The following is a 17,834-nucleotide window of genomic DNA, read 5'->3' as shown; positions in this document are numbered from 1 at the left end:
TCTTGACTTTTTAGAAAAACATACCCACTATGCATTATATCAGAATCTTGCACCACGTGTGTCCATCTGAAAGACTGTTCAGAGCAGTCTTTCAACATCCAGGCCACACCAGGCATACAAGCTCCTTGGACTTAGCAGCCATCCTGTGTGTTTCTTTTCCGGCGCATTCTCGGCTGAAATGGCAACTGAATTTCCACCTGTCTTTTGCTTATGGGAAGGTTGGTTTATCTTTTTCCTTCCTTTTTGCTTTTGCTAAAAATCCTACCGAAGTTGGTCTACTATTTTGAGAATAGGATCTCTTTTTAAATGCAAAAAGCTTCTGATGCCACCTACTGGCAAGATTGTTGCATTACACCATCATGTCCTCCGCCTGGAAATTCACCAGCAGCTGAAATCTCTCTACTATTTTACAAGTAGGCATGCAAACAGAACTGACTGAGGAGACTCCAGATATAATTAACCCCCTTTGTGGTGGAGGGGATTGATACCACGGCCTTGCTCACTCAAGGCATATGATCTGCCACTAGCTACATCCCAGGTATTGTTTTTTGTATTTAACCTTAGGGAAACTACTGCTCATTCACAATGTTTGTTTTTAAAAAAAAAAAAAAGAAAGGAAAGAAAGAAAGAAAGAAAATGTATGATCTCCACCTTTTTCCAACCACAAAGTTGTAAAAAGCAACAGTTTCCTTCAAGCCTGACACTGGCTCCAGAGGGGAGTTGCTGAAACATTTCATACCTGTGTGAAATGTCTCTGAAATATCGTACCACATTCGGTAAATATATTTTCCTTACTAAACACTCAGAGTAGCTTTTCGTAATAATTATGAAACTATAGATTTTTTCCCCACTCTGAATATTCACTTATTCCTGATAAGAACATAGGAACAATTTATTCAACAAATACTATCTCAGAGTGAGCCACCTGGATCTTGCCTTGCCCACAGAGTTTGTAGCTGAAGAAAAAGAATACACAACCCAAACAAAAATGCACATTTTATAGTGGAAAAACAGAGCCTAGGAACTGCAGACCAGAGGCCCCTAACATAACTCAGAGCCATTTGAGAGAAACCAGAACGCTGTGAGGATAACCAGCGCTGGGGTACCGCCCTAAGCAGTCAGAAGCCTAGAGAAACTTCTAGGCACACACGTGGTTTCCACACTGAAGACCTGCATTGCCCTAGCTGAGGACTTTTACTTACCAATTTCAGCCAGGCCAGCAGAACTCTCAGGCGCCACTCAGGCCTGCCTCTTCACATGAGTGGTGGGGTTCAAACCCATGTCTTCATGCTTGCAAAGCCAGCGGTGTTGCCCACTGACGCATCTCCCCAGACTCAGCATCAGTGTCAGTATTCACCAAACAGCCTTCAATCAGTGAGGCACTGGTAGATAAATGACTTTACTTTTTTAGCGCACACACACACACACACACTTCCCCCCTACCTCCCCACCCCTCTGCTGTCATACCCCCCCAGGTATGTAACAACTTTGTAATTTCAAAAGATTTAAAAAAAAAAAAACAGCATCCATTTTTCCCACAAATGTTGTGAGACAACTGATAAATAAGAACAAGGACCAAGCAGGGCACAGTGGCACATGCCTTTAGTCCCAGCACTCAAGGAGGCAGAGGCAGGAGGATTGCTGTGAGTATGAGGCCAGTCTGGTCTACACAGAGAAACCCTGTCTGGGGGTGGGGGTGGGGAGCGCACAAGGAACAATATAAGAGGTTAGACGTTGTCTACTATAATGTGATATTGAGGAATATTCTTTTATTTTTAACATACTTTATTAATTCTTAAAGGAACTTCATAAATGCATGCAATGTATCTGTGTTTTGAACAGCAACTACCAGTGACCCAGGTAAACCTGTGGAAAACAGGGCTTGACCATTGTATTTATGGGGCCAGTGCCAGCTTTCTGAAGACAGGCTTCCTCGGGGAAGAAAGCAGAGACTGAGCCACAGGGTCCCGTGTGGGAATGATATTCCTCCCAAGGGAACAAAGAGCCTTTAAAGGGCCAGAAGGCTCCAGGTGCTCCCTACAGGTGGCATAGACGCACAACAGCAGGAAACAGCACCCCCATCCAACCACTGCTCAACCCTTGGGTCAGCTTGCTGAGTTTTGCTAGGTCAGTAACTCCCCAATACCACACTTGATACAATAAATCGCTTTAATTTTTTTTTTTTTATTTCTGTGGTCTCAATACTCAATCCCAGTTGACAATGATCCCAATGGTAATCAATGATATGAACAACGGTCATTAAATCAATATTCTGTTTGTCATTAATAGATTTTAATGACATAACACCTGCCTATAAAATAGAGGGAAATTTTAGTAATTAATTGAATGCTTGCTATGTGACAAACTATTGCATATTTATTTAATGCTCACAAAGTACTGCATTCTCCTTAATTACTCAGATGAGGAAAGAGAGGCCTATAAAGGTTAAGGGATTTGATAGCAGTCATTGCACTAATAAACGTGACTTCAGAACTCGGGGCCGGCCAATCTCGTGTGGAAACCCGCGCTCTGGGCACTAACAATCCATCCTACCCAATCATTAAACTGAATGTATGCTTTAAAGATAAGCCATTTGGTTTGCTTTAAATTGCTTTAAAATTGCCAACAGGACAATGAGCTTCAAAACTAGCAGGGAATAATGCAAATTGACTTAAATACTCTCCAGCATGATAAATTGGTTTTCAGGTATCCAACCAGACTCTGCTTGGTACAAAAGACCAGAAAAAAAATCAGGGGAAAGGAAGAAAATGTCCCCATAATTTTGGACAAGCCACTGCTAAGTATCCTCGGATCTGAAATCCATTATTAATCATCCTGAGTCCTACGGCCCCTTTATCCCTCTTGCCTATGTCAGCGGGGCTGCTGCTTCATTGGCTTTGGAGTCCGATGCTCCAGCTATGAGGTGCACACACTGTCCTGTAAATGCTTTAAGCAGAGTGTGTGTGCGGTTCATGATGCAATCACGGCTCCTTAATACTTAGTGATGTAACTACATCCCATGTTGTTAAGCACAGAGAAGCCGATGACGCATTCCTTGAACCTAACACAATACTTGCAAGGCCTTGGGGCTCAAATGAGTGATACTTTAAAACAACAAATTAGGGCTGGAGAGATGGCTCTGTGGTTGGGAGCACTGACTGTTCTTCCAAAGGTCCTGAGTTCAATTCCCAGCAGCCACATGGTGGCTCACAGCCATCTATAGTGTGATATGATGCCCTCTTCTGGCCTGCAGGTGTGCATAAAGGTAGAGCACTGTATACATAATAATAAATAAATAAATCTTTTTAAAAGGAAAATAAAAAGAAACAACAAATCAGATGAGTAAAAGTTTTGGAAGCCTTTGACCTAATAAAGCCAGACTCCTTCCAAAGATATGTTACATGAACTCAAGACACATTAATCCAAACAAATCTACTTTATCGTCATTTTTTTATTTTTTAAAGATGTATTTATTGTATTTTCTCAGTGTGAGCATTTTGCCTGCGTGTATGGATGTGCATCGCATGCACACCTATGGCCTGCAAAGGCTAGAAGAGTAAATCTGATGCTCTGGAACTGGTTACAGACTGTTTTGAGCTGCCATGCCTGTGCCGGGAATCAAACCCTGGTCCTCTGCAAGAGCAACCAGTGCTCTTTCACTGTGGAGCCATCTCTCTCACCCCAAGACACAGCCTGGAGGACCAAGAGTAGGCACTACATTGGAACCCAAGGAACGCACAGCATCTTGAAACCTGGGCTAGTACTGAGGAGTTCAACTTAACGTGCCCACGGTGAGGATGAGCTCCTGTGCTGTCCTCAGGAAAGCAATGGAAGTTCGGACCTTTCAAAGCAGCATGCATAGGGAGAAAGCCCAAGGGGGGGGGGGGGCTTTGGCGTGGAACAAAGTAGGGTAGGTGTACTCTTTAAAGGTTTCATGTTTTCCCAGCAAACATTCCCACCACAGCCACCTGTCCTGGGGTAGCATAGTCTGCCCAGTTTTCTCTACCTGCAACCATAAGGCAGAGGTATTGGATTCAAGCCGGCTGGCCATGACGTCCTACTCACCTAATTGCATGACTAACATACGACCTGGTGAGCCCAGAGTCTTTACATTTTTTTGTCCTCGCCCCGCCCCCCCCCCCCCCCCCCATCTAGCTGAATCACAATGTGAAAAGCTGTTTGATTTGAAATTGTGGTTTTGGCATCCACCTCTCTTCCTGGTGCATGAATAAAACAGGTGGGGATAACGTGGCAGGTTCTAGTGGACCTTGAGTCTAGCTGGAGCTGCCTTCCAAGCGTGTGGGTCCCACGGCAATTCCTTCTCTTCTGCGGCATCTGTTCAATCTAGTTGAAACCGGTTCCATTTCCAAGTTTTAAACTTAATCCGGGCGAATTGAACTCAGTGTAATTCACGAGGCTGAACAGGAAGCCCACAAGATGGCGCCTAAAGCATTCTCTCCGGCTTCCCAACCAGCAGATCAAGCTGATAACCAAATTCTTCTTACTTAGGCCCACACAAGTCCGTATTAGGTTGAAAAACCTTGATCATTCTGAATGCACTCCAGTAGTTACGGTTGTGTTCCACGGGGCTCCCTGCATGTAATGGTTGAAAACAAACAGATGTGGGACGCTGCAGTAGAGCCATTTTTTACCTGATAGCAGCTGAGGTCGCAGAGACACTATTGCCCCCCACCCTCTAGCCTGATTAGCTTCCGGCCCTTCGTGGCCAAAGAGAGCTTTGTTGTGAAGCTGCTAACTTACTGGCATATCACAAGTCTGTGCCGCTGTCTCTAGTCAGGTTTACTGCACCACTGAGTCCTAGAAGTCTTCCCGCATTAGGTTTTAATGGGGGAGGTTGGGAGGGAGGGCGTTGAAAATGGAAGGGCTTGGCCTATTGGATAAAATACAAGGCTTCTACCACCATAATAAAATTTTTGTGCACTTAATAAACGTTTTCCTTTTTGGCTTGTTGGTCTCACTAGGAGAGAATAAGACACTACCATAATTTGTGAGCCAAGTCTAAAGCAAGCTTTATTTAAAAACTGGCCAGGTCCACACCTGGCATTCCCAGAGAATGGCCACAAATTACATTAGTCTGGCGCATATAAAGGCAAAACCCACAAGCCTGTGCACTTCCCAGCCTTCATCCAATCAGAGATAAGCACACATCCTGACATACTTCCTGCCTACATACATCCAGCCAAGCTTGTGCGACCAAGCACATTCTGTGCAGTTGGGGCAGCCAAGCTTGTTTAGAGAAGTGAAAACATGTGTCTTGTTATTTTACATGAACAACAGCCCCCAGTGTTCTAGGAAGTTAACTGTCCTTGGGCAAGGGGATTTACAGGTTTATCTGTCCTTGGGCAAGGGGGCTTATAAGCTAGAGGCATTTTTGTTTTATAGCTCTCTTAAGCACAGCAATTAAAACTTAAAACATAGCTTGACCCCTCACAGACACCTTTGGTAATAAAATACCATCACGTTATGTTCTAACCACAGCTTATAATTTTCCTTTTGGCCATTTTATACACACTTCTATTTGATTGTTTCTCTCCTTCCTGTTGGTTATCCATCTCTATGGAGGAGGAATTGAATTTTGTACCACCAAGTTCTTAGCACTCTTCTACATAGGAAAGATGTTACTAAACTTAAGCCTTGAAGAATGTCTTTCTTTCCTTTTCTTCTTCTTCTTCTTCTTCTTCTTCTTCTTCTTCTTCTTCTTCTTCTTCTTCTTCTTCTGTTTGTTTGCTAGTTTGGTTTTTGTTTTTTGAGACAGGGTCTCTCTGTGTTAGCCTTGGCTGTCCTGGACTCGCTTTGTAGACCAGGTTGGCCTCAAACTCACATCAATCTGTCTGCCTCTGCCTCGCAAGTGCTGGGATTAAAGGTGTGTGCCACCACGCCCGGTAGAATGTCTTTCTTGTTTCAATGTTTTGAACTGTTGCTTGGATGTTCTGGTCTTCTTGAGACAAGCTCTCACACATGGGTGCTCTCCGGCTCACAGTCCTTCCGCCTCAGCACCCTGAGTGCCAGCATTATAGTCACACGCCAGCTTTGGAACCCACTTTCTTTTTGAAAACTCTATTCCCTCTGGGATAGGAGGCCATTTCTTTTTCCAAGAAAGAGTTCTTGTCTAGCCTGGGGAGGTCACAGTACATGTGTCTTTTCTGTACACTGCCTTGGAAGAGCCACAGGCCAGCCAGAGATGATGAAATTTTCACAGAAGTGTGTGGGAAATCTCTCTGACAAGTATGTGGTTAAGTGACCTGTCTTTGGCATTGCTAAAAGGAAAAAAAAAATCATTTTACAAACAGAAAGTATTTTGACAATCACCTCAAAATATATACCCACTAATCTCTTAATTAAACATGTGCACAGTATTGCTACATTTCTTTTGCATGAGCTGACAGCTAAATGTGAGGCCAATGCAGAGAGGTTCCATTGACCAAGGGTGGCCCTGAAGTCACTCATCCTCAGTACCTTCAGTAAGTCTCACCCTCAACTCACTCCTAGATGCCTCGGCAGGACAGAAGAGAATCAGGCAGGAGATGGAAAGCTTTAGGCTTAATGCCATCACTAATCTACACACTGACCTCAAGTACGCATGTGAAACTGTGTCACTTCAGCTCCCAGAAAAGGAAGGATTCCTTCTCTAGTTACCTCAGAGTCACTGTGAAGACAGCGTCATCAATTTATGACAACTTAAAATTCGACGAATGTTTCATCTGGTCATAACAACTCTATCTCCATTTCTGAAATAAGAGAGTTGACTTTAAAAATATTAAACAAATAAGGTGCTGAGTAAACAAAACCCAAGACGTCTATGGCTTAACATCATGAAGTTTGTTTGTTTGTTTGTCTGTTTGTGTTTTCCCCACTGGTGTGTGATCCAGGTGGTCCCAGTCAGTGGGCAATCTCCCTTTATGAGGTAGAAGGTAGCGCCCAGGCTCCTCTGTCCGTGGCCCCTTCAGGTTCCTGGACCTTGGCCTCCCTCCTCTGGCAAGCAGACAAGCCAAGAGGGTGGAGAAAACACACCCAGTTCTTAACTTCCTCCTGCTGGAAATGACCCAGCTGGCTTCCCTTCTCTTCTCGCTGTTGAGAGCCTGTCAATGGCTCCAGTCAGGTGAAAAGGGACATTGGGAAATATGGCAGCTTGCTGGGAAATGCTTCCCAGGGACAAAGCACTTCCCTGGAAGAGGACAAAAACTGTGGTAAGCCATCTGAGCCCTGCTTGACTGGAGCTAAGTCACCCTTCAAGGCAAGAGAGGTGGGTGTGAGCCACCTACACACGCCCTCAGAAGCTTAAAATAACACACAGTTGCTTTTTTGGGAGACTCCAGGTCAGATGTCTGCATGTGGTTTAGCTGGGTTACCTGATGCAGAGTCAGAAGCTGCAGTCCGGGCTTGGCCCAGCTTCCAGTTTCCTGGAGGATCAGTTGGGAACGATTCTTAGGAATCCTCAGTACCCTTGCAGCATTGGGCTCATGACAGCCTTCCTCCTCAACACCCACACTAGAGAAAGGAAGAGACAGAGAAGCAACCGGAAAGACAGAGACTCTAGGGCAGTGGTTCTCAGCCTTCCTAATACCACAACCTTTTAAAACAGCTCCTCAAATTGTGGTGACCTCTCAAATTATTTTCATCACTACTTCATAATTGCAATCTTGCTACTGTTATTTGATTTTTGTTGTTGTTGGTGGTGGTGTGTGTGTGTGTGTGTGTGTGTGTGTGTGTGTGTGTGTGTGTGTGTGTTGAGACAGGGTTTCTCTGTGTAGCCTTGGCTGTCCTGGACTCACTTTGTAGACCAGGCTGGCCTCGAACTCACAGAGATCCGCCTGCCTCTGCCTCCCGAGTGCTGGGATTAAAGGTGTGCGCCACCACGCCCAGCCCTCTTGCTACTGTTATAAATCACATTGTAAATATTTTTTTTAGAGATAGACGTTTGAGAACCACTACTCTAGAGTGAGTCAGCTGGCAAGAAAAAAAAAGTGCAGAATGCAATGTCTGTGAGGGCTGGGCTTGCAGGCATCCAGACATAGGTCTTCATGTGTATACAGCAAACACTCTGGACCACCAAGCTGTGTCTTCCAGCCCAATGAAAGACAGTTTGATGGGCAAATCCTGTTGTGTGTGAGGGAATAAAAGAAAGCAAGCAAGTTTGAAGTGTCTCCAGAGAAACCAAGAGAAACGTGAAAACGTAGGAGATGAGACTCGATCGAGTAGGAGGGGGCTGTTAGGAGTGGCTAGCCAGCGATGGTGAAGAAAGGCAGCAAATGGGAAAAATTCGAAGCCGTGAAAGAGTCGAAGAAAAATAACAGAGAAACAGCAATTGCACCTCCATCCCTCACTGAGGGTCTGTGAGCTCCACTTTTTTCACGTGAAAGATGAGGATAATGATTTACTTGCGGGATTAGAGCCCCTGGTACGCTGAATAGAGAGCAGCAATTACAATGAATTTTGTACCTAGAAAGGATGAGAGGCAGATAATGGGGTTGGCAGCATGCCCACGGTGTGGCTTAACAGATTCTGAAACGGCAGCGGCAGATGAACCTTTCTCTTCCAGGAAAGCACTAGACTCTCTTGGCTTTGGGCGAAAGTCCATTACAGAGGACTAAGGAAAGAGAATCAGTCACTCTTATTTGAACTCAGAGTTCTTAAAAGTGCCTCTCCGCACGTCTACTACTCTGTCCCTATTCATGCACAACACAGGGAACACAACCAACCAACCCTTCACGAGAAGGAGCCAGGGCTCAAAACCCTCACTCACCCATCTGGGACCTGGTCTGGTCCCCTACTTCAAGAGTTGGAGATGTCTAATCAAGACTTTCAGAGAGAACACAAGATCACCAGCAGACAACTGGAGGCTGCCAGTGATGGGACAGATAGGTCAAAGCCCTCAAGTAGAAAAATATTGGTCTTGTCCAGAAAATATTTTGCTCCAAATTACCAAAAACATATAGGCATACATGAAGGAACACTTGCAAGGTTCTTGCTCAGAAAGATGCACTATAGAACAGGTAATTAATTCAAAAATTATTTTGACCGATAAGATCCACTCACTCCCTTCAATTCGTCCATAAGTTGCAGAACAAAATCTCCTGTACCAGATTGTATTACAACGTGTAAGAAGACTGACTGGTCTTCCGGCTCACTGCGCAAGAGCCAACTCATGCCTGGTACCATAAACCCAGTCAAAACCCATGAAGCCTTTGGTCCTAGGGGAGGACCCTACAGCAGTAAACTGCCTTCTAAATATCTATACACATACTCACAAACAAAGGCTACTCAGCCTTAATCAGGGGAGTCTCCCTTTACAATGGACAGAAGGAAATGCAAAGACACAGGGCTGCACGGGACCCAGAGAATGAGTGACAGCTGACGGTGCGTGACAGCTGATGGTTCAGCCCTGAACAAGACATTTATGCCAGGCCCTGAAGGCCCAGAGATCATTGTATACAAGGGAGCAGAAGGGACAGGACAGCTGTAAGATAAACACCACTTAGCCATGGCAATCATGAAGCCACACCACCTCGGTTACTGGCACTGGGCCTACCTACATAAGACTGCCCCGACCAAGAGACAGCTACAGATGGAGAGGGGGCTCATGGGACCTCCCCACTTACTGCTGAACTGTGGCCAATGAATACACTCTGGGAGGGAAAAGATATAGTAGTCAAGGTGTGTACCACCAGGTCCCCACTGGATATTTGCAAATAAATAGTCACACAGGTAGAGCTAAACTCATAGAACATAAAACAAACAAACAAACAAAAAGAGCCAGGGCTATGGGAACAAGATTTGTTGGGGGGAAGGGGGGAGGTTGTAGAAAGGCTGGCAGAGGTGAGCAGGAGGTAATGGGGGGGGGAAGTGATCAGAATATATTATATACATGGATATAACTTTCAAAGAATAAGATTTATTAGTACAACTTTTCTTTTAAATCATCACTTGAAAGAAATTTCAGCAGTCCGAATATAAAGCGAATACAGAAATTAAAAAGAAATTCAAAAAAGAAGTTTCAGAGAAGATAGTAAATTTAAAGGAGTGGGCATGTAGCAAAGCCTTGCAACTTCTGACATGGCACCATTTACTTTCTTAGTAGAATTTGAAGTTTGGCTTTGGGGTTTTGACTTACTCATGGTCTACGAAACTGAATTTCCTTTTAATGATGTAACCAACTATTTGACAAGGCCACGTCAAAAAGAAATGAAATCAGTACTAGGAAATAAATGCTTCTTGCTCTAAAAAAGATATCTGAGAAGAATTCATAGAGCTACTTGGGGGAAAAAAACCTACTCTTTAAAAAAAAAATTCTAATTTGGACATCACGTCACTGAGCGGTGTGCCTTTCTTAGCCGAGTGTTTTTTGCTGTCGAGACACATGACTGTATCTCAAGGCGACCTCCGCACAGTGTTTAAAATAGCAACGAATGGAGCACGAGGAACATGAGCCAGACATGTGCTGAAGGAGTTGTACTATAAATAGAAGAAAAATAAAGAGAATGGAGGGAAAAGGTTAAAGGCACAGCCAAAATGCTTTTATTTAATCCAGACCAATTCCTAGGGCACTGTGAGAAAGTGGATTTTTTTTTCTTCCTCTCATCACTTTAAAATACTTTTTTATGTATTTATACGTCCATGAATGGACACATGCGTGCAGAGGCCAGAACATGGTGAAACTGGTTTGTCACAGAGTTGCTGGGATCAAACTCTCATCCTCATGACTGAGCAGCAAGTAGTTTTACCCACTGAACCATCCCTCCAGACCCTTGCTCCTTACCTCTTTTTAATTTAAGGGCATCGTGGCTCATTCTTCTCGGATTCCGAGTGGCTCTGTAAAGTTAAATTCCTTTCTGAGAACAGGAATGGGACTTCTGAAACACGTGCTGCTAATACGTCTGCCTCCTCTGCTCCTTGAGAGGAGAATAACAGTACTGTGGAACCTTCCATTCCTGTGATGAAGGTCCCTTTGAGTTTCTGTCCCAGACCAGCATAACGGCTCTGCAGCTCAAATAAATGCATGTGTTTGCTGCTGAGTGTAGAAAAGTGTCTCAGGCTATAGGGGCTAAGTCAGCAGTGAGAAGTAGTCAGGGCCCCAGAATGTTTGTTTCTCTCTGTCACCTCTCATAAAAAAGGAAGGTAGGCTTTGGAAAGTCTTGCTCTAGTCCTCAGAGTTTTCAGAGACTTTTCCCTGGCCGTATGCCCTGCACTGAGCAGAGAAAGCATGCTCAACACCTGCCAGAGAAGCTGTGTGACACAGCAGCCCTCGTCATCCCCCGCTGCTGCCTTCTCAGCACCGGGGGGGGGGGGAAACTTCCAGAAGCTCCTGGGCACACAGTTGCCTCCCATCTAGAGTCTAGTTTGATTCAGTTAGTATTTAATCTAGTGTGAGAGATAAAGTTATGGTTTTAAGTTTTAATTACTGTGCTGTGGGAGGAGGGTCTTGTGCATCGTATTTTCAGATGCTGGTTTCAGTGCCCTGAGATCTGGTTACCGTCCTGCCAGGGGCATTGTTATGAATGTTGAACCGTCTCCTATACCCATGTGATGTAAGGAATGTTCCCCAATTGTCCCTGATTGGCTAATAAAGATGCTGAGGCCTGTGACTGGGCAGAAGAGGGAGAGGCAGAGTTTAGGTTCCCAAGGCAGAAGAGATGGCAGGAGGAGAGGAAGCCTGAGAGAAAGGAGTCACCGTGGGGCAGGATGGACAATGAGCACATGGCCATGAGGACAGACTGATGGAGCAGAAGCCTCCCAAGAGTCATCAGATTGGCCAGTGGCTGGCTTTTATATGGGTTTTAAGGGTAATAGGATTAGAGTAGCTCAGACTCTGCCCAGCATAGTACCTACAGCTTAATAATAAATCATAGTCTCTCTGTGACAGTCATTGAGGAACTAGCTGGTTAAAGAAAACTGCTGCCATAATAATTTTCTGCCTTTAATTAATATATACAGAATAATTACTTTATTATACTGAGAGGGTCAGACATTGCTAAAAAGGACCGTGATGGAAGTCACATACAGACACTGGCCAGCACCAGCCAATCCCAGTTGGAGTCATGTAACAGGTTGCTCCTGGTCTCAGAAAGCCAATGTGCAGGAAAGATCTGAGCCTATCGGCGTACGCCCCCTGTGATTGCTCCTTAGTCCACTCAATCAAATTAGAAGATAGCGCACCCTCTTAGAAGTCTCCTAGTTCCCTATAAAAAGGCCTTTGACCAGGGTTTGTCACCATTTTATATGAGTGAAGGACCCCAGCATGCTGGAATTCTCTGGGAATAAACGCTCGTTGTTGCTTGCATACTACTTGTGTCCAAGAGCTTTCTTCCTTGAGTGGACCCTAACAATACACTGTGCTTAAGAGAGCTTGAGAGGAGTGCCTCTCATCTGTAAGCCCCATTTGCCCAAGGACAGATAACTTCCTGGCATGCTGGTGGCTGTTGTTCATGTAAGATAAGGAGTTACATGTTTTCACTTTTGTAAACAACATTGGCTGCCCCAACTGCACAGAATGTGCTTGGTCACATGTGGGCTGGAGGTATGTAGGCAGGAAGTGAGTCAGGATGTGTGCCTGTCCCTGATTGGATGAAGAGGGGAAGTACATACCCTTGTGGGGTTAACTTTTATATGCACCAGACTAACGTAATTTGTGACCATTCTCTGGAAGTCCCAGGTATGGACCTGGCCAGTATTTAATAAAATTGTGCTTCAAATTTGGCTCAAAAACTGTGGTAGTGGTCTTATTCTTGCCCAGTGGAATTAATGCTAGATTAATAGTTTTGTATTTCCCAAAAGTTACTCCAGGGAAATATATTTAGACTCTTTAAATATTCATCAAAGTCTGTAGTAGGTGTTTCGTGGTTTCAAAGATAAAATGGAGTCCCACAAGAAAGCGGGGCCAGAATCCTACGAACTGCATATCCCGTCTTCCAAGGCTGTGCGTAATCTTTGATTTGTAGAATTCTCAGGTTTCTAAGGCACTGCAGAGAATCAAAGCAGTTGAGAGAACGGGCCCAGGGCATTTAGATCCCCCATCCCCTACCGCCCACCCCAATCCATCTGCAGCACTGTATCGTCTGAACCAGGTCTGGTAGTGCATCCCTGAAGCCCCAGCACTGGGGAAGGAGGCAGCAGCACCAGGAGTTCAAGGTCTTCCTCAGCTATGTATTGAGCTAGAGGCCAGCCTAAGACGCATGAGATCCTGTCCAAAGGCATGGAGAGCTATGGAGGACTGCATTTTTGAAGAAAACAACAACAACTCTATAGCAAAAAAAAAAGGAAAATGAGGACCAGAAGGAGAAAAGCCAAGGCCCTTTTGGTGCAGAAACGGACTTCTGGGTGTATTGCTGAGGAGTTTCTAGATTCGGTTTGTTAATGTGGAATGACCCACCCTAACTGCGACCACTATTTCATTTATTTAGTCTCTGGTCCCCTACTGTGATGGCCAGTCTTATGTCAACTTGACCCACAAACTAGTTATCTGAAAGGAGAGAACCTTAGTTGAGAAAAACGCCTCCATAAGATCCAGCTGTAAGCCATTTTCTTAGTCACTGATTGATGAGGGAGGGCCCCCGCCCATCATGGGTGGCTCCATCTCTGGGCTGGTGGTCCTAGTTTCTACAAGAAAGCAGGCTGAGGGCTGGAGAGATGGCTCAGCAGTTAAGAGCATTGACTGCTCTTCCAGAGGACCCAGGTTCAATTCCCAGCACCCACATGGCAGCCCACAACTGTCTGTAACTCCAAGATCCAACATCCACAGACATAACGCAGGCAAAACACTAATGCACATAAAATGAAAATAATCAAATTATTTAAAAGGAAGGAAAGGAAGGAAAGGAAGGAAGGAAGGAAGGGAAGGAAGGAAAGGAAGCAGGCTGAGCCCTCCATGGCCTCTGCATCAGCTCCTGCCTCCAGGTTCCTGCCCTGCTGTAGTTTCTGTCCTCGCTTCTTTAAATGATCAAGTGTTACATGGAACTGTGAGTGAAAAAACCCCTTCCTCGCAAGTTGCCTTGGTCATGGTGTTTCATCACAGCAATAGTAACCCTAATAAGGAGGAAACAAGCTGAATACAAGCCTTCCTCGACCTGTTTCCTGACTGTATACACAATGTGACCCACGGCCTCACATCCCAGCAGCATGGCTTCTCAGTAATGGATGAGGGTAACCTTGGAACTGTGAACCAAAACAGGCCTGTCCTCCCTTCTGTTGTTCCAGTAGGTGTCTCTTTTCAATGCAGTGAGAAAAGTAGCTGATACCGTATGTATAACACTCAAGCATGTGCACAATGTGCTCTCTACATGTTGATTTACAAAGCCATTTGCAGCTTCCTATGGTGTGAGCCCTCTTTTGTTTGAATTAAATGAGGGAGTGGATTTTCTTTTTTTCTTTTTTTTCTTTTCTTTTTTTTTTAGATTTATTTATTTATTATGTATACTGTGTTCTGTCTGCCTGTGTCTGTGGACGCCAGAAGAGGACCCCAGATCTCATTACAGGTGATTGTGAGCCACCATGTGGTTGCTGGGAATTGAACTCAGGACCTTTGGAAGAACAGTCAGTGCTCTTAGCCTCTGAGCCATCTCTCCAGCAAGAGGGAGTGGATTTTTCATATACTTGGAAAACCTGCGGGATCTCTGGCTTCCAGTGTTGATGAATAAAGAGTATCAGATTATGTCTCTCTTTTACTCTCCCCTTTCACCCATGTTGGCCTCCTTTCCAGAAGGTACTCTCCTGGTGGCAGCAAATATCACTATCAGGATCTCTGAGCCATTGCCCAGAAATACACAAGAACCAAGTCTCCCAGCATCCCTGCTGCTCTTTGGGAGAGAACGCACTTGAGGCTCGTAGGGCGTGTTTCCACCCTTAGACCAGTAGAAATCACCTAAGCAGGCAGGCAGGGCTCCTGAGGCAACCTCTGTGGGAGGAAGTGATATTCCCCAATAGTGTGACAAAGCAACAAAAAGAATACACAGGAGAGAAAGACAATATTCAACTACATACAGCACGACCGACTAAAACAAGGCAGGACAATGGGTCCCGAAAATATTTCCAAAATGAAGCCTGCAAACATGACTCTAAAACCTTTGACAGTTTTCCATAAAACCGGACAGGCCCTGAACAGAGAGGCAAGAGTTTCAAGACTGGAGGCAAAACTCAAAGGCAAAGACCATGCCTTCCCAGGGCACCTACAGTAAGTGTTCTGACTGAGAACCTCGCACTGGGACGAGAGCATCCTTACTGAGAAGGGGGAAGAGAGCTCGGGGGGCTGCATGGCAGGTTCCCCTAAGGTATGATCTGCCTCTCCTAACTAAAGGAGGCGAAGGGTCCAGTGTGAGCAGACACAGAGTAGAGGGAGAGAGATGCCTAAGTGGGGGAGGGTGGCAAAGGAAGTGAGACGGATTGCCAGATGGGTAAATACCAGAGCCAGAAAACAGATTCCTCGCTGGAAGAAGAGACTTGCAAACACAGAAAGGTAGAAAAACTAGAACGCGCCCTGCGGTGCTGGACTGGAAATAGAGGAGAGAGAACGTGTGCTTTTAAAAGAGATAATGAAAAAACAAGAAGGGGAAGAAGATGAAGAGGACTGATGACTGAGAGATGACAGAAGGATGATAGATGATAGACAGACAGACAGACAGACAGACAGACAGACAGACAGGATAATAGAGATAGAGAGACAGATGACAGGTAGGTAGATAAATATATAGACAAAAATAAAGATGCAAGGCATATGTATGTATACATACATACATACATACATACATACGTACATACATACATACATACATTTCCTAGCTCTGTCCACTGACAGGGTTATGAAAACAACAACACCCCAGAAGCAGTAAATACAATAGTACAAACTTTGACGTCTAAATACCATTTTCCACAGAAAGAAAGCAAGTTTGTGAAGGGATAGTTAACGAGGTCAGGGGCAGAGAAAGCCCAGAATAAGCTTGGAACAGCTCCTGCCTCAAGAATGGGACGTGAGATTATGGGTTATTTCAGGAGGACAGGGAAGCTAGGGGGCTCCAGAAGTTAAATCTGAGAGAAACTCTACATCAAAATAAGGAATGCTAGCAATAGGTTTTGATGTATTGCACGAAGGAAGGATGAATGCGCTAAAGGTTTGCAGAATGGGTACTTAAATAGTTTCAGATACCTCCTCCCAAAAGACTATGAAAGGAGGAAAAAATTTACAGTAGGAAAGTTTAGCAGACTTTAGCCTTCTACAGACTGATTTATGTGCGTTAACCCCACCACCACCACCATGGCTCAAGGCTGAGGTCCTAACCTCCAGCACTTGAAGGTGCCACTGTTTTTTGGAGACAGCAACTTTAAAGGAGTCACTAGGGTAAAACACAGTCCTATAAGATCCTCATCCAGTACCACTTGTAGGATTATAAGAAAAGAGATGTAGACACACCGCAACGCAGAGGCTAGGGAAAAGCCATACGAATGAGACGGCAGCCATGTTCAAACTTTCACCTCAGACCTCTGACCTCTGGAACTATGAGAAATTAATTCCTGGCCTCATGTTATAGCAGCACTAGACAGTCTATACACCACGTTAATCAAATGCCAGACCTGAACGCCCTCACAATGGGACGAATGGAAGCAGGGAGCACCTGAGAAGCTGCAGTGGGAAGGACACACATGCCACCCTGGTACCCCTCCCAAATGCCTACACCTACCTGTGAGGGCACACTGGAAGCACCCAAGGTAAGGAAAACATACACTAGACAACAATAACAAAAACACATAGGTATGATGGTGCAAGCCCGAAATCCCAACACTTGGAGGCTGGGAGGCCGACGTAGAATAAGAAGCTCAAGGTCTGGGCTGGAGAGATGGCTCAGAGGTTAAAAGCACTGGCTACTCTTCCAGAGGTCCTGAGTTCAATTCCCAGTGACAACACGGCGGCTCACAGCCATCTATAATGTGATCTGATGCCCTCTTCTGGCCTGGAGGTGTACATGCAGGCAGAACACTGTATACATAATAATAAATAAATAAACCTTAAATAAAAAGAAAAAAGAAGTTCAAGGTCATCTTTGGCCACACAGCAAATTTGAGGTCAGTCTGGATTGTATGAGACCCTGTCCCCCCCCAAAATTTTTCCATCAAAACAATATCAGGACAGACATAGTTATGAACACCTGTAATCCCATTACTCTGGAGGCAGAGGCAAGCTGTACTAAGTTCAAATCCAGCCTAGTTTGCAGAGTGAACTCCAGGCCAGCTGGGGCTTAGAGGCTTTGCCTCAAAATAACAACAGAAGCAACAACAGGAGAGTTCTAAAGTGCATGGTCCGGATCCGAGCAGCGTTAGCGTCCCAAAAACACACTTTCAGCAGCACTGTCGTCCTGCAAGGACTCAAAAGCTAACGTAGATCAAAGTCCTTCAGAGTGAAGGTTCTGGCAGAGGCAGCAGTCTGCTGACGAGCATAAACGGCAGGGTTACTGTTCCCATACGCCCTATGAAAGACGCGTTTTATCTGTGTCCACATACAGGAGCTTTACGGAATGGCTTTAATAATTCAAACCTTACTGGATATTTAAAAAGTTTAAAAAAAAAACAGGAATCTCTCTTTCTGAGGAAAAAAAATACAACAAACAAATAAATCAAACAACGAAGGGTGACTTTAGCACAGTTGGATGTGATTCTATCATGATCACCCTGACCTGGCTTTAAGGGGAACAGAGCCAAATGACAACAGGCAGAAGGAGGAAGGGAAAGACACCAATCCTGAAGGAAACCCAGCTGCATGGCTTCCTTGGGAGGTCAAAGCCATCCAGAGGAGTACTGGCTGATTGTAGTGCGGCCAGGCCTGCCCATCTAGG

The sequence above is a fragment of the Acomys minous genome (genome assembly GCF_964271855.1).
Source record: "Acomys minous genome assembly, chromosome: 15".
Taxonomy (NCBI): domain Eukaryota; kingdom Metazoa; phylum Chordata; class Mammalia; order Rodentia; family Muridae; genus Acomys; species Acomys minous.
Note: the sequence above shows the minus strand (reverse complement) of the source record.